This window comes from Cuculus canorus, chromosome 13 (assembly GCF_017976375.1).
Source record: "Cuculus canorus isolate bCucCan1 chromosome 13, bCucCan1.pri, whole genome shotgun sequence".
NCBI classification, from domain to species: domain Eukaryota; kingdom Metazoa; phylum Chordata; class Aves; order Cuculiformes; family Cuculidae; genus Cuculus; species Cuculus canorus.
Window position 1 is genome coordinate 2,302,166 of NC_071413.1, and position 25,541 is coordinate 2,327,706.

Below are 25,541 nucleotides of genomic sequence, written 5' to 3' on the forward strand. Positions count from 1 at the left end.
CTTTTTCCTTTTATTGAAATTGTGATTCACACCCTTTATTTTCTCGTGGCTCCGTGTGTTATGGAGTTTCCCTAAGACTGCAGCTGCTATGGGCAGGGAAATGGTGAGATCTGGACTGGGGAGGTGTACAGATTCCCAGTCATCCAATTGAAATTTAGTCTGAAAGATAGCTTGGGAACATTCAAGGGCTCACATAACTGTATTTTATGCAAGCAAATGGTGGTGTAGCTGGGCTAAATAGATTACAGGCGTTGAGATCTGGCAGATATTAAACAGTCGTGACTTGATTCAAGAACTGGTAATGAGTTATGGTAATGCCTGGATATGATACGAATACAGATGATGTAATTTTATCCGTTATCTGAAGTGCAGACTTCAGTTTCTGCCATAATCCAGGCCTTTTTTTGAAAAGTAGTGGAAAAACCCAAGAACCCCAAAAGCGTAAGAAGGCCCTGTCTTATGGGGTTTTTGAATTATCCGGGGCTGGCAGTCTATCTTTGCCGTGTGTTCCCAAAGCAAAGTGTAAACATACATCCCTCGTATAGAAGAACAATAATGATTTAGCTAAGGTTCAGGGTTTCATCTGTCAGTGAGATTTATACCTTCATAAAAGTTTTCTTCAGTCTGTATTATTTATTAGTATTCTATAACCTCTCCATTAAGCTTGTCTTGTCAATTAAAGTAGAAATGCATCTTAATCTAGTGCCAATCTGTGGGCATAATAATTAAAACAACTGCAACCTATTTTAGTGTTCAGTTAAGCAGGTCATGCAGTGCCTCCAGGGGTAGTATTTCTGGCATGTTTTATCACTAAGTCATCGTTTAAATCAATTTTTATCAGATGGTAGAGCTGAATGGTTAAGTTTTTGATTGCTGAATAGGCCACAGGCTACGCTGCCTGCTGCAGTTGTGTATATTCTTGACAGTTGCTAAAGGGCAAGGAAAATACCCTTGTGTACGGCCCTGGAAACCACTTTCCAATAAAAAAAATGCTATCGGGTGAGAAATTTCACCTGGTCTTTTGCATGATGCATTTCTATTTAGGAGTAGAGATTGTGTTGGTTGTGGGAAGTATATGGAGAAAATAGAAAGATTTTGATAATCTAATTGCATTTTTCACAGAATCAAAGACTGGCTTGGGTTGGAAGGGACCTCAAAGCCCATCCAGCTCCACCTCCTGCCACGGGCAGGGACACCTCCCACTGCATCAAGTTGCTCCAAGCCCCATCCAACCTGGCCTCCAACACCTCCAGGAATGGGGCATTTTTACTTTTAGAATCTGAATGTATTGATTTTCTTGGGCAAAATGTTTAAAAGTGGCAGTTTATGAACTTTATCAAAAGAAAAAGCCACAATGGTACTTAAGCCCCTTTGTCACATCCAGAGAAATTCAATAGGAAGATTACTTTGGATCTTTGGGAATATTGTAACAGAACTGTGAGGGGGGGTAAAAAGTGACCTCCCTTTTCATAGAAACCTGCCAGTTTTAGTAAACTTTAGTGCATAGCTTTGCTGTCTAATGACGCTTTGGTTTTGTGCAGAGCAGTGTTCGTTGCAGAGGGTTACCCAGCAACATAACCACTGAAAATCCGAAATCCGACAAGAACACTTTGCCTTTATTAAAGACAAGACATCATAATGGCTGTAAAATTATTCTAAAGTTAGAAATAATCAAGTATCTTGTAATGGATGATGTGAAATGGAGTAGACTGCTTGCACTGAAAATTACATACATGGCATTTTTATTACTAGTTTCTATTTGAAATATAGATAATCCTTTTTTCAACTAAGCTGTGTAATAATTTTTGCAGTTGCCTTTAAAAATCTGTTTTAAATTAGTGGGTGTGACGATGTCAAATCATTGTCAAATATAAATGTTGTCATTTATTTTTTAAATACTGTCTTTTACATGAAAACATTTGATTGCTGTTTTCACTACCATAATTTTTAGAGTGATAACTTCATCATATGATAAGATTGTCAAGTCTTGGGGTATTGAAACAGGAGAAATTATTGTATGTATCCTTTTGGATGTCTCTTGCAGAGAAGGTACTACTGTTAAAATCAGGTTTATTGCTTTGTTATTGAAAAACAAGAAAACAAATGGCAGTGGTGACAGGTTTGTTTCCTACAGAGACTGCTAGAATCCTTTTATTTTCTTGATTTCTTCACTTTGGGAAGATAATTTTGAATTTTAATCCACTCCCTTGTATAACTGCAGCCGCCTTTGGCTTCGTTTTATATCTGTACTCTTCATCTCGTTATCTACATTGTTAATGGAAGTATGGAGTAGGACTGGATACAGGACAGATGCCGTGGGCCCCAGCTCGATATGTACTTCCATTTCACAGTCAACTGATTATGGCCACTCTCTGAGTACAGAGATTGTTTTTCCGGATTGTTTTTCCTTTTACACTGTTGGGGAAATCCATTCCCAGCGCCAGAAGCCCCGCTTGGCATCTTCTCCTGAGCCTTCCCATGCCAAACTCTTATCTCTCACTGAAGTTGGTAACACAGTAAAAACATTGTGCCAATTTAGGATGTTATTCTCATTTTCAGAAGGAAGTATGTGACGATAGAGATGTCAAACCAACCATTAAAAATACCAATGGCTCGAAATAAAATCAACCAATTTAGCTCTGAATTCTTATAACAATAATCAGAGAGAGACGCTGCCTTTAAACACTGTAATAACATTGTCTTGGAGGGATCAGGAATTACTTTGGATGGGAAATTCAATCTGCAGCGTTGTAATGTTTCTTTTAAATTGCGGTGACTACGGCATTGTTTCCCGTAAGAGATGCTCATAACCCTTTCCCTGCTGTGGATTTCAGGAAGCACTGGAGTCCTCACCCAGTTCTGGAACGTCCAGGTTTCTTTTCTGATAGGCATCACTGCTTCCAAAATTAGACTTTAATCTAGAATTGTTTAATCTTTTCCCCTGAGTTAAAATTTCCACATAGAGATGAATGCATGCGATTTACTGCACAGCAAATGGGTGGCTTGTTTTTGTAACCTACTTGTAGTAAAACAGGGTTGTGTTGGAGCTGCTGAACTATTTGTCGGTAAGCTGTGTTCAACAAAAAAAATAGCTGGGCACGTATCAGCCAGGGTTCCATCCTGCAAAATGACCTCATCCGAGAAGGGATATAAGCCCATGCTGGCTGTGAGGTTCTAAGCAGCTCCAGAGATGTTGTTCATGTGGTTGAAATTCAGGATGTGCTTATGGTGCTTCACTGGTGCAGACAGAGCGCTCGGTGCTGCAGGAGGCTCTTCAGGGGATCTCTAGGAGAGAGTTTCTTCCAGCAAGTCCGAAGAGCCCGGGTAGTTTATATATTCGCTTTGAAATGCCCCACTCTGTGTATCTGTAGGTTTCTGTGTCCACAGAAAACAGCGCATTTAAAGGGAAGCGTTCAAAAAACCGTAACTATCAGTGTGGAGGTCATCAAGCTTAGCTCGGCCCCTGGGTTACACGGTTTGCATCGCTGCCTGCACTGACAGGGATGTGGCCCAGCAGGCTCAGTGCTTTTTAGAAGGGACAATTCTGTGAACGAGATAGCTATTAGGTACTTACTTCCCCTGCTCAGAGCTCGGCCTCCTCTTCTCTTGCACACCCATGGTCATATTCCCCAGAACGTGAGGAAGTAATACCTGCATAAAATAAGAAAAGAGCCCACCCCTCATTAGCTGGTTTTGTGCCATCTTGACTTTATTTTTAGGAAATGCACCATTCTGTATTACAATACCTTTCACTTCTTTCTTATTTTAGTAGAAACTGTCCACAAGACTTGAACTGATGATTGGATGCATGGGATGCAAAGGATTAACAGATTCATAGTTATTTGCATGCACTTGGCAAATATTAATGTCACAGATGTTGAGAAATAGCAGAGTTCAGATTTGCAGTCCTGGCCTTTTCCTATCTTATGAAAATAGGGGTTTAATGGACTTTTTTTCTTTACTGCATACGTTATTCGAGGTGTAGTAACAAACACACATGAACAAATCCACCAGAAGATCTCAGAAAAGATGATTTTCATTCGAAGCTTTGGACTTAAAAATAGCTGTAATTGCAACTGCTGTCTGCGTTCATCTTTCACGTAGGAGAGCTCCTGAGCCTCTGCCTCACACCAGTTACCTTCAACATAATCTTAACTACCCTCAGGAATTGGACCGACCAAACCTTCCGAGTAGTAGCAGTGCACGTTCTCTGCCAGCATCGGTGCTGGAAATTCCCCAGTTCACTGCAATCACTGTAAGTAACTCAGCTTCCTATTAAAATAAAAGAAAGCATCTGTTTAAATGCTAATATCTGTATAACTATGGAGAATTCTAGTTTAGTATCTGTGCCTTGGTATAATTATGTTCTGGTCCCATAACTGAATTTAAAAGCATGTTTTAAAGGTTCTGCTGTAAAACCCGTGTTTTATGTATGCAAGTTTGCTTCTCTGTGCTGGAAAAATGTTCACGTTTTTGTTGTATTTCTGAGATGTGGCATTTGTTGAGCAAAATGAGATCCTGCCTTCCTAAACTCTAGGAATTTTATCTGGTAATGTTGTTCGTGTTTGAATACCCTCCCTAGCTGGAATAAAGAATTCGCTTTTGATTTTAATCAGTTTCTATGCCTATGCCAACTCAATGCTGTTAACCTCAATCGGCTGTGCTGTTGTTGTCATAATGTGGATGTCCAAGAGAGCTGCTTGAACCAGCTTGCTTTCACAGCTGGTTTCCTTCCTTTATAATGGGGGGAAGATGGTAAAAACAATTGTTTTTATTCTAACAAAAAGGATCATCTTTTCCCCGCTGGTGTTATATTAACAGTTACAGTTTTCTTTCCTACAGAGTCGTTGGGATGGGGTGACAAATGTTGTGATCAGCAAACGCAAGAAATGGATCCTTTCATCCTCAAAGGTAATCAGTGATTCCTGACGTGATTTCAGGATCTGACTGGATGTGAAGATTTCATCTCCTGTTATCTGTTTTCTTGGGATGAAATTTAACAATGGTCAAGTTTCTCATAAAAGTGTTAAATTATATTCAGGTTTGACCTTAAGTAATCACAGAAAATCTTTAAAAGAATTTGATAAGTATGTTTGTTTTCAGTTATTTTAAAACGTGAAGGCAGTTTAAGGTTGCTAAGTATTGCTTCCAAGGACAGGATGTTTAAATGAGAAAAAGCTGAGCTTTCATATCGAGGAGGCTCCTCTGAGGAGATGGATTGCTTCCTTGTGGGATGTAAATTGCTCTTTTGGTGATATGCAAATACAGCGAAATAAGCACATCTTTTCCTCAGGATTCTACTTTGAGATTGTGGAATGTTCAAAAAACAGATCATGTTCCTTCAGTGATAGAACTCAGAAAAACCAGAGGCTCAAAAGTTGCTCAGGTTTTGTCACTGTAAAACCATGAATAAAACTATCAACTTTTTTCTAACTTGTTGCCATACCCCTTACAAAAACTTTGTAAAGGATCTTTAAGGCATTGCTAGTAAGTTGTGGTTCCCATCTGACATGATGCAGCACGAATTAATCCTGTCTAAGAAAGGCTCCCTCCAACAGCGAGCGTGGTATTTTTCCTACCCTTTCTTAGGACCAACCCCGAGAGGATTATGTCTATTCAGTGCATGTGAGAATGTCAATTAATAGATGATTAAGTGTTTCAAAATGTTTGGAGACCTTATTCCTAAAAATAGTGTTTTCAACCTCTTCTAAAAGGAACTTCAAGTGGGGAAAATAGTTGGAACTGGGCATGTGACAGCCTGGAATGCAGTTAAGCTGTGGAATACAAAGAGATCTAAGTAGGTAGATTTTTTCCCCTTGTTTAAATGATGTGAATTGTGTAGCAACAATTACCCTTGAATCCAAGGTTAAATGAAAAATATTCCTAGGGAATAATTTGTTTTGTACAGATTTATGGCTTCGAATAAATATTAGGTGATAAATTGTATTATCTTCCAGCATTCTTTTCCCTCTTTACTCTATAATCAACTATTATTGTTTTGCAACTGAGGCTGAAAGAAAATGCTGTATCTGTGCTCCTTGACGATTTTTTTAAAGAAAACAAAATACAAAATCTGCATGTTTTATAGCTAAATTAATTTGGCTTTAATGTAGTTAGAAATACTGAACTAATTTCTCTATGTTAGAACAGATTAGGCCCAGAATAAGTAATGTTATATTAGAATTGAAAGTGTTCTTTGTTTCTTCCTTTACCGTTTTCAGCTGGAAAAAGAAATATTAAAGCTTCATTTTTTTTCCTGCTGAAACAGAGGAAAAAGACAGTTGCTGTAGAGAGGCTTGGCTCTTTTTGCATTAGTGATGTGATTGGTTTGGGAATTCTCTTTTGAATGAATCTTCTATTTCCCAAATTGAGGAAAACAAAGAAAAATGATTTCTTACACTCTGGTTTTGAAAAAATCAGTAGGTTTTACTACTTATTGCTGTTTTTTGTCCATTCCCATGGCCTGTTCAGTCCTTGAGTACCATGTCAGTCGGCTGCTCTTCAGCTCCAAACTGATCCTGTGCAGCAGTTGGCTTGTATTTATCTTCAGCGTAGGTTTTGCAGAGAATGTGTTAATTAGGCAGTTCATAAACTGGACACTCATCTGCATTTTTCTGGCTCTTGTAGCCCTCTAGTCTGACTGAGTCCTGCAGTTTCTGTTCCCATGAGAAGGTTGTAAGACTGTTTTAGAACACGTCATTTCGGCTGCCCTTCTGGAGGAGTTATTTGAAGAATAACATCTAGAATTGGCTGTAAACACGCCTTAGATGCCTGTGGAATTGCCAAAGCAGTCTGTATGCTTTGCAGATTCCAGTTACGCTCCAGGTCTGTAATCGAGTCCATTCCTGAAGGTGATGGGACACGGTTTAGTGCTGGAGTTGGCAGTGCTGGGTTAAGGGTTGGACTTAATGATCTTAAAGGTCTTTTCCAACCTAAATGATTCTGTGGTTGTATGATCCCTTCCCACCGATCGTGGGTTGAGGGCCAGGCTCTGTGTTCATTCGTGGCTCATCACCATCCCTTTCTTGCCGTGGTGCATCCTCCTTTGCTGGTAACAGGCTAGCGGCCTGCGGCCCCGCGGGAAGGCCTCCCGCTGCCGGCAGCATCGATGTCGCATGAAGAATTCTAATTAGCTCTGTAGAAAAAAACCCACCCAATTCAGTGTTTCTAGTCGTTTAGCCTGTACCAGCATGTGCGTGTTCGGTCAGGCACCCCAGCGCCCCGCACAGACCAGGGGTGTGCGTATGCATAGCGTGGTTTAATTAATAATATAATAATTGAGGCCTGACCTTCCCTCGGTTTCAGCCTCGGGTACTCGAGATGCGGGGGGACACGGCAGGGCTGGAACCTGACTGCAAACCACCTCGCCTAAAGGTTTTATTTGAAATCATAGAATCATAGAATAGGTTGGGTTGGAAGGGACCTTAAAGATCATCCAGTTCCAACCCCTCTGCCATGGGCAGGGACATCCCACTGGATCCGGCTGCCCAAGGCCCATCCAACCCGGCCTGGAACCCCTCCAGGGATGGGGCAGCCTGGGCCGGGGCCTCCCCACCCTCATGTGAGGAAATTCTTCCTTATATCAAGCCTAAACCTGCCCCTCTCCAGAGCTGATGTTTGGCCCGGAAGGGTCTGATGGAAGTCTGGGGAGGGGCTTTTTACAAAGGTCTGGAGTGATAGGACAAGGGGGGATGGTTTAAAAGTGGAAGGGGGAAGATGCAGATTAGACATGAGGAAGAAATTCTTCCCGATGAGGGTGGGGAGGCCCTGGCCCAGAGTGCCCAGAGCAGTGGGGGCTGCTCTGCACAAAACCGAACCTTCATTAGACAGCAAAGCTATGCACTAAAGTTTACTAAAACTGGCAGGTTTCTATGAAAAGGGAGGTCACTATTTTTCCCCTCACAGTTCTGTTACAATAACCCCAAAGATCCAACGTAATCTTCCTATTGATTTTCACTGGATGTGACAAAGGGGCTTAAGTACCATTGTGGCTTTTTCTTTTGATAAAGTTCATAAACTGCCACTTTTAAACATTTTGCCCAAGATAATCAATACATTCAGATTCTAAAAGTAAAAATGCCCCATTCCTGGAGGTGTTGGAGGCCAGGTTGGATGGAGCTTGGAGCAACTTGATGCAGTGGGAGGTGTCCCTGCCCGTGGCAGGAGGTGGAGCTGGATGGGCTTTGAGGTCCCTTCCAACCCAAACCACTGCATGATTCCAGGATTCCATGTTTCTATGATTCCGCTTATGTGTTTTCCTGCCGTCCCCCCCCGCCGCGGCTGCCCCCGAGCCCCGGGCCCGCCCCGCAGCGGGATGGAGCCCGAGCTGCCCCGGCGGCAGCGGCGCGGGGGCGCGGGGCCACGGCTTGAGGCGGCGCGGAGGCTGCGCCTATCGCCCGGCGCCGTGGCTTAGTTGGTTAAAGCGCCTGTCTAGTAAACAGGAGATCCTGGGTTCGAATCCCAGCGGTGCCTGCGCGGGAGGAAAACTGCACTTTTGCTTCTTTGCCCCTAACGGCGTGTTTTGGGCCGGGTCGGGAGGGGGCGCCGGGACCGCGGGGGGAGCGCCGCTGTGGGCATCAAACCGGCATGGCGCCGCTGGGCTCGCATCGCTCCCGTCCCGGATCTGTTCTTATAGAACCAATGAAACGCCTCTCAAATGTCCTTTTTGTTCTCGTTTCAGATCTGCAGTTGCCGCTCAGCAAAGCCCCCGCCCTGGGGGGGTGCGGGGCCGCCGCTGCTGAGGCGCTGCCGAGCGGCCCTTCTGCCCCTCCGGTGCCGCTGCTCGTTCGGCCCCTCCTGACGCTCCGGACCGGCGCGCCCCGCGGGCCCGGGCGGTGTGCTGGAGCCTCTATCGAGTGACAGCGTCGGGAAGAAATCCCGCAAGGCGGGATGCACTTGGATGTGGCCGTTCTCCTGGCAGGCACGACATCTCAGCGCTCAGTTGTTTCCAGCATCTGCCACCAACCTTCTCCTGGCAAAGAGAGGGTTTTCAGATAGTTTGGGACTGTTTTACGAGGCCGGACACGGCTGACCCCGTAGGTGGGGAACCAGGAGTGGGAGGGGAGGGATGGAGATGGGTAGAGGACGCGCTGGGCAGCCTGATCCAGTGGGACGTGTCCCTGCCCATCGCAGGGCGTTGGAACTGGGTGATCCTTAAGATCCCTTCCAACCCAAACTATTCCATGGTTCTATGTCCTGACCCGTCACAGTGAGACAGGGCTCAGCTCCATCGCTTCCCTCGGTGCGAGGGGACGTGTGGTCAATCAGAGACGTTTCCTCACCCTTGGTTGGGAAATGTCCCCATGCAAGAGTGAGCAGCGAGTTCACATCCAGTTTCTTGAGAAACTGAAGAAATCTACGATGAAAACTTTGCAGTTATTGACTGAGGCTGATGGTGAAGAGATCCCAAAGATCCAGTCGGTGCTCAAAGGAACCCATGGCTTGTTGGTAGGCGATGTGGAAGCCAAACCGATGGAGATCCTCAACAGCCTTCCAGAAACTGATGTGTGGAATGGCTTTGGACATCGTCAGCATCGTGTGCAGCCGTGGGTCAGCTCAGAAGCTGCTGGGAAGGGGACCCCAGGCGATTCTCTTAATTTGTTGCATAAAGTTACAGGCGCAGTCCCAGGTTTTTGTGTCAGTCTATGAAGATCTAAGTCAACCACTGGAATTCTTTGAAGTGCTTTAATGCATGTGATGAACCCCTCTGTTAAGATGTCACAATACTAGTCATGCCAAAAAGATTCTGTGTCATTTATCATGTGAAATTCTACAAAGACAAGTTTCTAAGGTAGTTTAAAATTACTAAACAAATCACTAGCACTTAAGCTAAATGTGCATGTTGAGGGTGTCTGAGGTTTTGTTTTTTCTTCCACATGTAAATGTAGGCCAGAATCTGAAGTAAGATTGTATTTAGAGATTTGTCAGTAGTGTTAAAATTGCATTAAAGCTTATAATACGTGGTTTGCCAAGTACCAGGTAGTAAAATCTGTCTTTGTATAAATATTTGCATTTTTATTTTTGGTGTGATCTGAGTATACTTCCTTTTCCCACTTTTCCCCCAGATGTTTCACCATCACGTCAATAACCAGTGAAGCAGAGCAGTTGCATTCTCTACGTAATTATCTCATCCACTGCTCTAAGATACAGCGAGTGCTGCTCACCCACCCCCTGGCCTCTACACGACTGGTATGTGCAATTTGGTATTTGAAAATACCCATACAATTAAGCGTAAACTGTTGAACTCCCAACAAGAGAGAGAGCCTGGTCAGCCTGGCCTTGTGCATCGAGACCTGCTCTTTGCTCTTCAGCTGCTCTTTGGCTCTGGACATGCTGCTCTTAACTTCTGATCTCGCTCGTCGTCTGCAAAATGGTAATAATAGTGATCTCACAGAGTTGCTGGGAGAGTTAATTAATGTTGTATGAAGCACTCAGGGCTTTTGGATAAAATCGATGTTATTAAAGCCCTGTTTTTGTCTCTCTGCAGTCAGGTTGGGCTGGTACTGAGCCTCTTCGACAGTGCTGGCAGCGTTCACGGATGCGTTTGGGCTGTTTCTGGGAAAAGGGGCCTGACTGATTTTGTTGCATTGATGGGGTAGAAAATGAACTTGCAAATAAAACTTTTGAAGGCTTTAAATAAAGATGTTCCTTGAAAATTTAGTAGGTAGGACTGTTTTATTCTTCTCGTTGAAGGTGCTTATTAGCTATTTTATGCATACCTACAGAAATATCTGTAATATGTACTTTTCAGTTGAGATACTTTTCCTTTTTTAATCTCTCAAAATATTGCAATGTTTTACACCAAGACCTGTGCTCTAGTAAGTATATTTATTTTCTAAACAAGAGACTAAACTGTGGAAGTAACACTGCTTTACAGAGCTCTAGATGGGGTCAACTGACTTTTAAAGCCCAGGAACTGCATTTTGAGAGGTATCAGCTTCGATTCAAGCTTCGTTCTCAGCTGCTGCTGCTGCAGGTTTTCTCTTCTGGTGTCTATCTGACATAATTTGAACACTTAATATTTGACTTGCATGTGTAAGATGCACCCCAGTCATGGAAAAAGATGATATATCTGCATACTTTATTTGATTTAACCACAGTACCTCTAAGGAGCTTTAAGGTAATAAATTTAAGTTATCCTGGTAAGCATATTTTTAATAAGCTTTCACCTTAGACAGTTGCCAAAACCTCCACTATTTGTGCTTGTTATTGATTTATAGCTCAATTAGGAGCATAAAACTAACCTGTTCTTGAGAATCGGCTGCTGTGATTCTATCAAGGTGCTACGAAGAATAACATGTGAGGTAATAGCTTAACAGCTTAGCATTTATATAAAAATAATGTGGCATGGTGAAATAAAAAGCCAGTGCCTGGCATTTTAAAGACTCCTCAAAGCAGCAGGAATTGCTCCAGCTCTTTAACTCCTATGCTCTTGTGACTAATAATTTTCTTAGGAGTTTCACAATCAGCTTGTTCTGTGAAATTGTATCCAGAGCTTATCACAGTCATGGTGACTCCGTGCTACCGACTCCATGGTGCTGAGTATGTTAAGTCCTGCTTAATGTAAGGAAATATCTATACTCAGATTTAATCAGTCCAGAGGTGCCTTGAGCCCAGCATTCCCTCTGTAACTGTGCCAATAGCACGTCTGGGGCAGAGTATAAGTGTGGGGCAAGTGTGCAGTGATATTTTGCCGGAACAGTCCGTCAGCCTCTGGGGATTTCCAGCTCAGAGTCTTGAGCTCTCACATTCAGACCTGATCAAATTCAATTTTCATTTCTCCATGTCTGTAAACAGGCGAAAGTGAAGTGACTCCTGCAGGCAGACAGGCGAATCGGTGACATCTTTTTCATAGGGACAGTTGCCTAAAGAAGGAAAATATTAGCGGCAGTCAAATGTTTAGTGGCTGTTTATTGCAGCAGCGATGACAGGCTTGGGGGAAGATGTTTTTCAGTTTGCCTATGAGCTGGCACTGCTGCCTGTGCGTTATTCATGGAGATCTGAGTGAAAACATTTGATGGAAACCTTGAGTGAAGCCACATTGCCTGTTAACCCCAGTTTGTGAGTCTGCCCTTTCGTATTGCCTGGCACGCCGTTCCGTGATGGGTCATGCTTTGACAGGCATGTCCAGTCACACGCTGTCATGCCAGCGCGATGTGATGTGATGTATGTGTCGTGAAAGGGTTTGCTGCAGCGTGATATGTCAGCTGTGAGCTTTGGGAGGGGGGGATACTGTAGTCTGCATAGTGGACAACAAAGACATCTTCCAGTTGTTGCTTTGCTGCTTGTAGGAAATATTGGGATGGTTTTATTTGTAAGTAATTTGCAGAAACAGTACCTGCAACGTTAATGCCTCCTAAGTGTAACATTCTTTTTTGGCCAAAGAGCCTTTCAGGCCTCAAATGAGTTGAAATCTACTATGTTTTGAATGCGTTTATTAATTACTGTGGTCTCTGCTCCGTCTCTGTACATCTCTTATGGTTAAGGTAGTGGGGTGCAGGCATTGCAGACAGAACCTGCAGCACCATCCCTGCAGGTGAGGGCTTCTCTCAGGGTCCATCTGCATGAGCTGTGTTCCAGGACGTTGCCTTTCTAATCCCGGAGTCATAAGATTGCACGGGCACGAGCGTACGACTGATGTGGTTGTGGGAGCTGCTGCTCATGCACTGGACGGGCCAGCGTGCAGGTTGTAATGCACTCAGCAACCATAGAAAAGCCAGTAATTCACCTCCGTTTTAAGTAATTTGAAAGACAGAGCCTGAGGTGTTTGAAAAGGGGAGGCAACTTTCATTCCTTTTTGCAACAGGTCTCTTTCCTTCAAAAAACTGTAGCCAGGCTATTATTAATTATTAAGGTTCAAATGTACAAGGGTATTTTTAACATTAGTCGGTGAGGTAATCAAGAATCGACCTTGCTGACGTCAACGGCAGAACTCCCCCTGACTGTGCTCCAGTCAGGTTTTCATTCAATAAAAAGATAATAAAGAATCTGATTCATAAAGAACGGAGGAAAAGATGAATCAACCCAAGCTGTGTGGGCAGAGTTTTTCCTGTGTTATTAACTGTGCAGTGCCATCAAAACAAGGTTTGTCCTTAGCTGCTGCAGGATTTATTTTTCTTGACTTGCACATGACTAAACACAATTAGCCCTCACATATTCCTGCCGGAGCGTGCGTTGAGCTCTCGTTGTTGTTAATGAAAACGGTTGAGTGCCGACTTTTTCCAAAAAACTCTTGCTGTTATTTGAACATGAGAAGTATTTTGCAGTTGTCACCTGAATTACAGCTTTTATTATGGCAAAGGTTGACTAGGCATTGTTTCTAGATGATATTTTAAACAAATGTCCTTTTTAGTATGTATACTGTATAAAGTAAACATCTTTTTCTTCTGTGGTAGCAAAATGTAGGAGTCGAATCTATTGTAAGATCAAATAGTTTAACCATTTATAGCTATAATTTCATTTGATGTATCTCGGTGAATGAACACACTCAAACATCATAGCCCAGAAATAATTTATTAGAGTGCCCCTAATTATTATGGATTTGGGTTAATATTTGGAAAAATGTCTGATATAAACTATTCCATTAACTTTAAGTGTTTATGTCTCATGAATTGTATTATATAGAGAGCTTTTCTCTTAGAGTGAATATTTACAGTCAGTAACAGAAATTGTCAGCTAACACGTTCAGGCTGTTCTGTTTGGCCAGCCCTAAGTGGTTGGTATTTTCAGTGCTGGACTTTCTTTTCCGTAAAACAATTAACATTTTAAATGCTTGTCATCTTCAGGCAAACAGAATCACTCAGTTTTTTCTCTGGTGTGGGTTATGCTCTTTTATTTTGTGCTCCTCATGGTCATTTGGATTATCTTTATATAATAAGTATGCATTGATGCATTATCTTACTTGAGCAGGGTACCAATATCTTATTATTTCCCTACTTTTAAAGCAACCCAGACCAAATCCTTGTGCAGTATTATCTATATTAGCCGAGTTCTGAAGTTTCTTCTTTTATTTCCTAATAGAATGCCCTTTAACGTGTAAGAGCTGTAAGTCCTTGCCCATCGTAATTGCACACAAATGTGAAGGTTGGGATTATCGGACTGTTCAGGTACCATTATCACATGTGATCCTTTTCTTTTGTGTGAGAAAAGGTATCCAAGGTATTTCTAGCAAATTCCTTCAATGAAACTAGAGGGTGTAAGGTTTGCATATTGAATGGAAAAAAAACCAAACCTGCTTGAGATTTTTCCTTCTCGACTCCAGGCGGCTGAAAAGCTGTACTGGTCTCGCAGTTCCTTGACTACCCAGGAAGACCATTCGGCACAGAGTTAATTTGGGGCACTCGGCCAAATTGAATCTACCGCCTTGGTTGCCGTGGCCAAAATCTGCCCCTGTTCTAGGAGAGCAGAACACGGTGCCCTTTGTGTGCTCCTTTAATATTACTTCCCATGAGGTCACCTGCCATTTGCTCTGGCATCTCTGGCTGCCATCTGTGGAAGCTGGGCCTGGAAGACCGGGGAGAAGTCATGAATTAGTAGTTGCAAACACAGGTTTGAAGTGACTGGAGCCCAAGGCCACTATGAATAGCGAATCTTCTCGAACGGTGCCGGTGAGACCTGAAACACTGTAGTTGAGATGCAGTGGTCCAAATTGGTGTAATGTGACTGGGAATAAGAGAAGGATTTAGTCACTTCTTTTGATACCGTTTTGTTGAATCTCTAACTTAATAATTTCCAAATGATTTCACATAAATTGATTATACGGCTGCTGCTGGTTTCTGTATTTCAGCAACTCTGAACGCGGGGCCCTCAGGAGAGCATGAAAATAGATTTAGGGTTGTCTTGACACCACTTGCTGGCTGTAGCCTGCCTGGCACTGGTGATGGCTCATTCGGCTGCAGAGCTCGTGGGTGGTACTGGACGATCGGAAATTGGTCCGGACCTTTGCTCTGTGTCTGTTCTATCTTATGAAGAACTTCAGGAAGAACGTTCAGTAATGACCCTTGGAGTGAAAATTGCCTGTAGGGAATCCTAGAATGATTTGAGTTGGAAGGAAGCTCAAAGCCCATCCAGCCCCACCCCCTGGACTGGATCCTGGACACCTCCCACTGGATCAGGGGCTCCGAGCCCCATCCAACCTGGCCTGGAACCCCTCCAGGGATGGGGCAGCCCCCACTGCTCTGGGCACCCTGGGCCAGGGCCTCCCCACCCTCACAGCAAAACATTTCTCCCTAAGATCTCATCTCAATCTCCCCTCTTTCTGCTTAACTTCAGAGTGCATCCTTTGTTCAGTAAATACAAATATTTCTGAAAGTTATATAGTAGTAATACTAAAATCACGAACGCTTGCCCATCAGAAGTTATGTATTGCTAATATTTTTTGTGTTTACTTTGTGTCCCCTGAACTCTGGACACTACGGAGCTTTGCAGAAATTCTAACGAGCCTTTCTGTGCTGGAATGCATGAACTAAATTGCCCGCAGATACAGTGAGCCTCGTGCCGAGCTAAATGCGGGCTCTGCAGTGAGTAATTGCAATTGTTTCCAAGCGGGATTACTGTACTTTCAGTAAATCTACAGGCATGGGATGAAATATTTAAAATTGTTTGGCAGTTAAATATTTGCCAGTGTGCCTGGCTTTTGAGAAACAGGAAACCTTTGTGATTCAGACCTCCGTCGCTGCAATCAATGGACGCTGCTTTGCCATTAAGTTCGGTGAATGTAGGATTGAGAACAAATGAGCTAATCAGAATACAAAGGTTCTTTGGAATAGAGGAGGGAAGAAGAACTGAATTTGATTGCTACGCTGGGTGCTGTGGAAATGGATTGATGCCATGATGGCTAATGAAATGATGGTATTATCTCGCTGGATCGCTATTTTCTTTCAAGTTAGTACAATGCCATTTTTGTGGACATAACTACTGCTATTTTTCTTGTAGTTAGAGCAGAAGACCATTGCTGAAGTAAGATAAAATGGTAACAATTATCGTAATTACTTTCATTTATGAAAGCTACCGTAGCAGAATAATGCAATAATGCATAGGTTTTCCTAACTTGCCTGAAAATTATACATGAGCTGCCATACTTTTAGTATTTAACAACATGAATGCATAAAGATATTTTTTGTTCATTCATTCCAAGATGGTCTGTGAATAATGATAGATTCATAAAAGCAAATTAAAGCGAACTCCCAAAGCAACTGGTTGGTTGAGTTAGTTAGTGAAAAATCAACACAACCTGTCTATAAGTGAGTCTGACAAAGTGAATACAGATTTAAGTATAAATAAATATTTATTCTTTTATTCAAACAGGTTTTAAAGCTGGTTTAATCTTCACAGCACGTTTCCAGACATGGACAAACCAGAGACTATGCTGCCATGGGAAAAAGTGCTATAATGAAGGATATTTGAACCCTGATAGCTGTAAATGCGTATGCTGGACTGGGTATCACGGGAATTTCTGTGGTATGTATATTATATTACCCTGAATGCCTCTCAGATCTGTATGAGATCAGAGTACCTTTCAGTTAGCTACTTTTAATTTAGAATTGGTGACCCTGCTGGTTCTGTCTACCAGCCTGACTGCTTTTTGCTTAAGAGAATTCATAAACGTGTAATGTAGAGAGAAACCCATGCGCAGGCTGGTTTGTATTATTGTTGCCTGTTGCAGTGTTCCTCCCCACCAGCCTCTGCACATCTCTTTACTTTTGAGATTTCCCAGACTCAGAACTCTGTACAGAAATAATGTATTTAGGAAAGGTAAAACTGCCATCCCGTCATTCTGATTTTAAGACGTACCATTTTTAACGGTCCCATTTATCTTCCTGCTGCTCCAGATAATGCTGGATATTGTCTTAAGTTGTTCTATTTCAATTTTGTTTCAATTTTATTTCCTTATTTCTGTTAAAATAATATTTTTCATTAATGAAGCTGTCTTCTCTATCTGACACCTTCATGTCCCACTCAGCTAAGGGAGTAGCTGGGATGTTTTGACAGGCACGTGAATATTCTGGAGCGGGATGACATCTCAGGGCAGCAGCGCACGCAGCCGTGCTACTGTTGCCCTCCAGGATAAATAAACAAGCGTGGGCTCTGGGGAGTACCACCATCCCACGGGAGAGCCTGATGCATATGTAAGCGGATCTCGGATGATCTGCCTTCTGGAAGTGCAAGGGCAGGAATTTTCTCACATTTTCCTTGACTATGACTTTCCATTTTTGACAGATACTGCACTGCCTCTGTTTGGCACCACATTTATGCAGGATGTTGTGTTAGAACAATGGGTACTGTTACGCAGTGCAGATCTTAAACTGTGCGAAGGATTTCCCCAAAATCTCTTGAAAGCTTCGTGAAAACAACTACCTATGCTCTCTTCAAACAGTTTGGAGCCTCTAAATCACTAAGTATCCTCACACTCTTCCTTTCTCTTCTTTTTTTTTTTTTTCTCTCCAAGCACGCTTACAGCCTCTGTGTGTGTGAATCCACAGGGCTGCTGTCTTGTTCATTCAGCTCCTTTCTTATGATGTGGTTCAAGCACAATTGTTGCAATGATTTTTCCTTTCACATTCTTCAGCCCATTTACCACAGGCTCTTCTTTGATTTACATGCTTTGGTCAGAGCGTACAACTGGCATCCACAGCTCTGCTGCACAGACTGAGTCATAGTTACAGGGCATATTGGATTATGGGGTTTTCTTTATGCAAAAGAAAATCTGACTTTTCATGGATTTAAGCTCTGTTGAAGCAGCTTTGATTCTTCTGCAAATCTCTGAATTTAGTTTTGTTCCACGGTTTATACTTATGCTCTTCTTTTTTTGTTTTCTTCATCTCTTTCAGTAATGTGGTCTGAATTAGCATTCTCCTTTGTCAGAATCTTACTTGGTTTTATACTAATCCAATAAAGCTCACTTGCATCCTTCAGACAACTTTTTAGAGATTTTTTACAGTGTTCAATACTAAAAACCAGCCTTAGTAGCAAGGCACAGAGAGGAGATCACTATACCTTCAGGGCAGGTATAATTTCCCATCTGTAGCTACTAGCTACATCCCTGAGGAAGTGCTTCCAGTTTTCGTTTGGGACGCAGAGTTTACACATTAAATACCCGTTCTTGCTACTGCTGCCAACGGTTGGTGGAATCACTGCTGCGCTAGAGAGAGAGTGTTCGTTTCTTCAGTGTAGCACAGCAAAGACAGCAGAGCTCTTTGTATTGTGGGAACACAGCTTCTGACTTGGTAGTGGTGGACTCGACACGTTGCGTATCCCTTCCATGGGACACGGTCTGCATAACGATCTGTCATTCCTATGTTGAACACATGTTGGGGTTTCTGTTTCCTGGTGCTTTAAATTTGCTTTGGCTTTCAGTCAAATTAGCTGACCAGATTATTGTCCCGATGAACAAACACATTGCCATCCTTATGTCCTTGTTGACAGAAGACCATGAGTCTGGCTGTGTTACCTCTGTGAAAAATAGGGAGAATTTGTAGGTGAGCTCACATGTTGCTTTACATCCTTTCTTATTCATCCAATGGAACAGCCTCACTGATGCATAGTTCCAATTTTTCCTGTATTGTCTGTCTATGCATGTTAAGAAGAGCTTTGCGATCATTTGGGAAATAAGCTGTAATTTGCTCTTTTATGAACCCAGAAATCACTGCGTTATGAATATGTATTGAGAACAATGTGGAAGAACTGTTAACAATAATGGTTTTAGCTGATTCCGAGGACACTCTCATACCACATAATCATTAGGACTTTTAAAACTACGTGGGGTATTGCAGTGCATAAGAAGTGCGGAGCTTTGTGTAGAATGGGTTTAACAGAGATTTATTCTCAAAAACATACCACTGGAACGCCAAAGATATAACTATAGTAGAGAAATAAGGAAATGAAGCCATAAATCAGTGTTGGTGACAACCCTTGGGACACAAGTTACACCTCTAGGATCAAATAAAGCCCCTAAGGAAAAGTCTTAGCCGTATTTTAATGAAAAAGAATAGCCATAGCAGTTACAGTTTAGGTACTGGTGACACAATAAAATAGTAGAAAAAAAAATATTTTTTGCAGGTGGCCCTGGCAAAGCACCGGCTCTGAGTTACCTGCTGCGCCCTTCCTCAGACGCCAGCTTGGTGCACACCGTGCTCTGGCTGATTTACAGTGGACTGAAGTCTTTGCACAAGTTTCCCAGTCACAGGAGAGGATGGAAGACAGCTCTAAAAACTACCAGTGTTCCCAGCCAGTGGGGAATGTTACACCAGAGTGCTCTTTCTAGGGTGACAGTGGGAATGCTACAGGGGAGCGTGACAGGGGAGCTGCTCGCAGCTTCTCCATCTGCTTTGCTGTTGCGTCCAGCCCTCCTCCACACAGCACAGAACCCATTCACTGAGCTGTTTTGAAGGTGTCTGTTCAATTCTAATTACGTGTTTTGCATTTCCATGCATGCTCAATTTTCGATATGCCTGATTGCATGCGACACCTTATTTAATTTCTATTCTTTTTATTTCATTTTTTAGCTGAGTTGGAGGCTGAAGCGCATTTCTGAGCAGCCTCACATGGCTGTTTTCATCTGCTCTGATAACAATGTGAGTACTGAGCAAAGAAAAGATTTGTTCTCTCCCTAGGAGACAGTTTTAAAGCACAGGCACTGTGTTCATCCTGTGATTTTTTCCAATTCCAATCTGTTTGATCTCCTACTTCAATTCTAAAATAAGTCTGTAGTAACTCTTGCAGCCAGTGTATTGGGCTAAGAATGCAGTGATGGTTTGTTTCAGTTTCTCCTGCAGAAAAGAAGTAATAAAGACAACTTCAGGCCTTGCGGAGGCCGTTATTCCCCAGAATTTCTATATGCGAAGGGGACTCTGAAACACGTTCGTACACCTGAAATGTGTTTCAGCCTTATTTTGGTGTTGCTGTGCTGTCTGTAAATGATAGAAGAGTCACTTCTGAGTTACTCTAGCCCACATTCACCACAGATTTTGTATGTCAGGGAGAACAGTAAATCCTTTAATGACTTCAGCTACCAGAGAAAGCCTATAACATAACCACAGCACAAAAGGATTTATCATAAACTAAATTAAATCATCCAAACTCAGCTCATCAATAGATATGAAGGAACAGGCAGAAGACAGAAATTAATTTAGCAGATCAAGAAACTCACTGTTGTCTTGCAGTGCTGTTCCAGTACGCAGATAATAAAAACTAGCATCACCACAGTTTAAATCAATCCAAATACAGTTATTAAATGATAATCCTGGAATAGAATAATAGAACAGTCTGGGTTGGAAGGGCCATCAAAGCCCATCCAGTTCCACCCCTGCCATGGGCAGGGACACCTCCCACTGGCTCAGGCTGCCCAAGGCCCATCCAACCTGGCCTGGAACCCCTCCAGGGATGGGGCAGCCCCCACTGCTCTGGGTACCCTGGGTCAGGGCCTCCCCACCCTCACAGCAAAACATTTCTTCCTGAGATCTCATCTCAATCTCCCCCCTTTCAGCTGAAAACCATTCCCCTTATCCTGCCTCTGCAGTCCCTGATCAAGAGCCCCTCTCCAGCTTTCCCGGAGCCCCTTTCAATACTGGAAGCTGCTCTAAGGTCTTTCCAGAGCCTTCTCTCCTCCAGGTTGAACGACCCCGGCTCTCCCAGGCTGCCCTCGGATGGGAGGTTCTCCAGCCCTTGGATCATTTTTGTGGCCTCCTTTGGACTCGCTCTAACAGATCCACGTCCTTCCTGTGCTGAGGACTCCAGACTTGGACACAGGGCTCCAGGTGAGGTCTCATGAGAGTGGACTAGGGGTGTAGAATCCCCTCCCTCGCCCTGCTGGTCCCGCTGCTTTGGATGCAGCCCAGGATACGGTTGGTTTCTGGGCTGCAAGCGCACATTGCCAGCTCATGTTGAGCTTCTCATCCACCAGCACTCCCAAGTCCTTCTCCTCAGGGCTGCTCTCAACTCATTCTCTACCCAGCCTGGATTTGTGCTTGAGATTGCCCTGACCCAGGTGCAAGACCTCGCACCTGGCCTTGTTGAACTTAATGAGGCTGAAACAGCCTTTTACCGTGGGGTCACAATTGAAATTAGTTTGTAGGAGGTTATTGTACTTGTGAAGCTGCAGAACCTCTGTGCGAGGTAGCGGGGCTGGGGAGATGCTCAAAGGATTCTGGGAAGCAGAGCTGGCCGAGTGCTGCAGGCAAGGAGGTGTGTACGTTGGCAGGTGATGGACGAGAGCCGGGGGAAACTATTGACATAATTGCTGGCACCAGGAGATTATTCTTTTAAAACTCATTCATGCTGAAAATATTTAAAGGCAAAAACAAGGGAGAAAGGAAATGGTGCTGGTCTTAGCCTGGCTCTTTCTCTTTCAGTTATACGGAATGACTTGCTGTCCAGTGGAGCTTATTGATAGAGCGCAGCCTTGCGATTTTGATAAGGAACCCTGAGAAACTTCCTCAAATTATTTCTGTAAGGATTAGAAATTAAGACAATTCTAATCCTCTTCTGTAACTATGCTGTGTGCTTCCAAACTCCCATCTTGATAGCTAAATAAAAACAAAACCAAACTTACTTAATGGAGCAGGTTGTATAGACCTCCTGTTTTAGGAAGAGAGCTCAGTTATAAGCATAAAAAAAAATAAGTTGCAATTAATGCTGCCTTTATAGCAGTTACAAAGACAGCTGAAGACTTTCAGGAGAGAAGGATGTTGTTTCATTTTTCAAGCAATGACCCTAATGTAATTGCTGCTCATAATCCGGTCTCCTTGATACAAATTCAGGATTTCCTTGAGCGTAGAGAGCGTCACAGAGGAATATCAGAGCTCTGCACCCTCTTCGGGAAAACGCCTGTACGTTGGTGATCTTATTATAGTATTTCTACATCAAACAATTTGGATTCACTTTCCTGTAATGGCAAGTTACTTATGTTTATTCCCATCCCATTTCATAATATGAATGTGAATTACAGCAGGGTTTTTTCCAGCTCTTCGTAGAATACATGAATAACAAATTCCTGAAGAAGAGTGGGGAAAAGGGTTCACTGTGAGGTTTAGCAATGATCTATAATGGATCTAGACAGGCGCAGTCGGAGCAGCAAAGCACCCATGAGAATTTTCTACCCTTTCAGGGAGTGTGTAGTTGTCACTGAGCGTAAACTTTATTACATCCAGGCAGACAGTGGTGTATGGTTGTGTGGTATGAGCCCTTGTAAAAATAGAACTGGTGGTAAACTGTGTGAGATTGAGACAAATAAAGCATGTTACCACACCTAATGTTTTCTAGAGAACTTCTCTGTAATGTCAGGTTTCAAAAGAGAACAGTGGTCATTAAAATACATGGGATTGCAGCCGTGCTTATCTACACAGCTCTGTATGCGCTGCCTTTGCATTGCAACAGATCTGTAGTGAAAAAGAGAGAAATGCATGGAAAGAACTTGTGGAACAGGTAAAATTATAGTCTTAGTTTAAAGAAATCTCCACCAAATTAATCCAAAGAGAAAAGTGTTTATAAAGAAGCATAAGCTTTTATGAGTTAAAAAAATTAGATACACAGGGAATTTATGTGGAAAAGGCAATAAAATTATGTGTACTCAGACTGAGACAGACATTACTCCCATGGACGGTATAAGGTTCGCAGTGATTTTAGCATTCTTAGTACTAATACTGATGAAATCCATAATATTTGTCAACATTGCTGTATCATTTTATGATGTCTTCATGTTTTTACTGCACGCTTTCAAAAATAACTTGCAATACTCTTTGATTACCCTCGGTAAAACTTTATCAGAACTTTATTTTCGTGGTCTTACATGATTGGTTTTTGATCCAATTCTGTCAAAAGCATTAAAATGAATGATCGTGCCTATAGCTCCAGCATATGTAACGTGTAAAATCCACTAACATTTCCTACAGCCATCTCCATATCCCATGTTCTGAAACAGAATATGAAGGCTTGACACTTGGCTTGTGGTGATGATTTAGCTTGGTACAACTCTTAATTTTAAAATTGTCTGCAAATCATCCTGAAGCAGAGCACCCAGAACGGGTTCTGCTGGTTATGTTTCCAAGGTGTTCGCGTGGATATTATAGTACGATCATGAATTCCCCTTTGCCAGTAGGTGCTGAAGCGTATGTACGTGTAATTTAATATATAATTTTCTAATTTGTTACGTATTTCTGTGAGCAGAAAAGTGTGTGACTGAAAATCCAGACTCAGAAATTTAAGTTAGTCTTACATGAACAGCAAAGTGTAAGAATAATTCTTAAACTGAGTGGGTTTTATCTTAACAACAAGTTAGTGGCATGGGTAGAACTTGCTAAATAAGGATGTGCATCTGTCGCTTTGCTTTCAGTCCTATACAGTCTGCTGTTTCAGTGAGATGCAAGGATATTATTTAATGGAAATGAGAGATGCACTTTACTCATAATTATCATAAAAAGGGTTAATGCGGACTGTAGAGGTGACTAGATACATTATTTTATTACAATAATAGACTCGTAGAGGAAAAACTCTTTTATGACACGTTCCATTATTGCCGTTACAGACCTGTAATTTGAAGATTACTGCTCAAAAACCCAGACAAAATGATTTTACAATCATGGGCCCATTAACGGTTTAAGAGTTGTCTGGTTAGATTAGGAAGAATTTAGTTGTGGAAAACGTGAGATTTATGATGCTACTCCAAAGGCACACGGACACGTGCGCTTGTAAAGCCGCCTGCGTCTGCAGAACAGCCCCGTGCCCTCCGCGCTGCGTGCAGGGCCTTCCCACAGCCGGGGAGACTTTGTTTGTATCGATCTGCTTATTATTTCTACATCTTTAGCATAGTCGAAGTATTTATTTTAACATCCAGGTCTCTCATCCCAAGTAGACAAGATGTGATACTATTGATCCTCAGGCCAATCATCCATTAGGAATCCATTAAGATCCAGAGCAATAGACAAACGTGAACTACAATTATTATCATTCCATCAAAGGACTGCTAGGCTAAGGCACAAGTCTGTAGCTCAGCGAGGATAAGGATCACCTGAACCCCCACGATATTACTGAAGCCACACTTTACATTGTTGAAATAAAAAGGCCTAAAGCAGTATCTCGGAGTGCTGAGAGATGTCCTTTGGTGAACTGTGGTGCTTCCAGGCATTAAAGCCCTCAGCCCTCTCTTTCACCACTCTGCCAGAGTTTTTCACTATCAAATAAGAATCAGCAAAAGGGAACCTGCATCTGTGCTTTGACTTTAATGTGCTTTCTACGTCCAACGCGATCTGCTTCCCGGAGATGTTCCAGAAAGCATCTGTCATCACATTGCCCTAAACCACGTTCAGCCTGGGCTGGCATCTTCTCACCCATTTCTGCCTTCTCTTTCTTGTCTGGCGTTTGCTTTCCCGTGTTATAGCTTGTTCTTTTTCTCTATTTCTCTGGCCAAATCTGATTCTGAATCTTTCTGCTGAGTGGATTAATTTTATACAGGATCTGGTGCCGTGAGAGTAGCTCTGTGGAATGGTTTTACTGTAGATACGTTTGAAAGTATTTGTTTAACTGAGCTGTGTGCTTAAACTTACACTCATGAGCTTACGGGCAAATGAAGATCATAGTTCTAATCGATATTTTTAAACTGCGTGGCACCCCAGGCAAATTACGTATGCTTTTCTCACATATTTTAACCATATCAATAAACATTCAGGTTTGTGCAGCTCTTTTCCTTGATTGGGCACACATAATTAATAAACACTTGAAATATCTGCCCGAATAAAGCGAGTCCAGAGGAGGCCATGAGGATGACCGGGGGGCTGGAGCACCTCCCGCGTGAGGGACAGGCTGGGAGAGTTGGGGTTGTCCAACCTGGGGAAGGGAAGGCTGCAGGGGGACCTCAGAGCAGCTTCCAGCACGGAGAGGGGCTGCAGGAAACCTGGGGAGGGGCTCTTGGTCAGGGAGGGCAGGATGAGGGGAGATGGTTTTCAGCTGAAAGAGATGAGATCTTAGGCAGAAATGTTTTGCTGTGAGAGTGGGGAGGCCCTGGCCCAGGGTGCCCAGAGCAGTGGTGCTGCCCCATCCCTGGAGGGGTTCCAGGCCAGGTTGGATGGGGTTTGGAGCCCCTGATCCAGCGGGAGGTGTCCCTGCCCATGGCAGGGGTGGGACTGGATGGGCTTTGAGGTCCCTTTCAACTCAAACCATTCCGTGGTTCTGAACGCATACCCAGATGCGCATCAGATGGCCCATGGGTATGGGACATACACAGCTGGGCACGGGAGACCCAGGATCCCGGTGCAGCTTCCCGGGCTCCAGCAGCCGCCTCCCGAGCTCCAGCAGCCTCTTCCCCGGTGAAGCTTCCCAGGCCTCAGCTGCTGCTTCTCAGGACCCCGGTGCAGCTTCCCGGGCCCACAGTGCCGCTTCCCGAGCTCCCGGGGGTGCTCCCCGGTTCACCGGTGCAGCTCCCCGTTGCTCCACGAGCTCCAGCTGCCTCCGCCCCGGTTGCCCATCACTCCCTGAGCTCCCGGTGCAGCTCCCCGAGCTCCCGCAACCTCCCCCGAGCTCCCGGTGCAGCTCCCCGAGCTCCCGCAGCCTCC

General features: G+C 43.3%; 1 long non-coding RNA gene and 1 other non-coding gene across 2 annotated transcripts; both read left to right on the forward strand.

Annotated features, from left to right (window-relative positions):
• The first annotated feature begins 8,398 nt into the window (after positions 1-8,398).
• TRNAT-AGU (transfer RNA threonine (anticodon AGU)) lies at positions 8,399-8,472 on the forward strand. Its single transcript has one exon. It is a non-coding gene; the product is annotated as a tRNA-Thr (tRNA).
• A 619-nt stretch (positions 8,473-9,091) lies between these two features.
• LOC128853477 (uncharacterized) lies at positions 9,092-25,074 on the forward strand. Its single transcript, XR_008452019.1, has 3 exons — positions 9,092-10,188; positions 16,306-16,458; positions 19,503-25,074. It is a non-coding gene; the product is annotated as an uncharacterized LOC128853477 (long non-coding RNA).
• Positions 25,075-25,541: the final 467 nt, after the last annotated feature.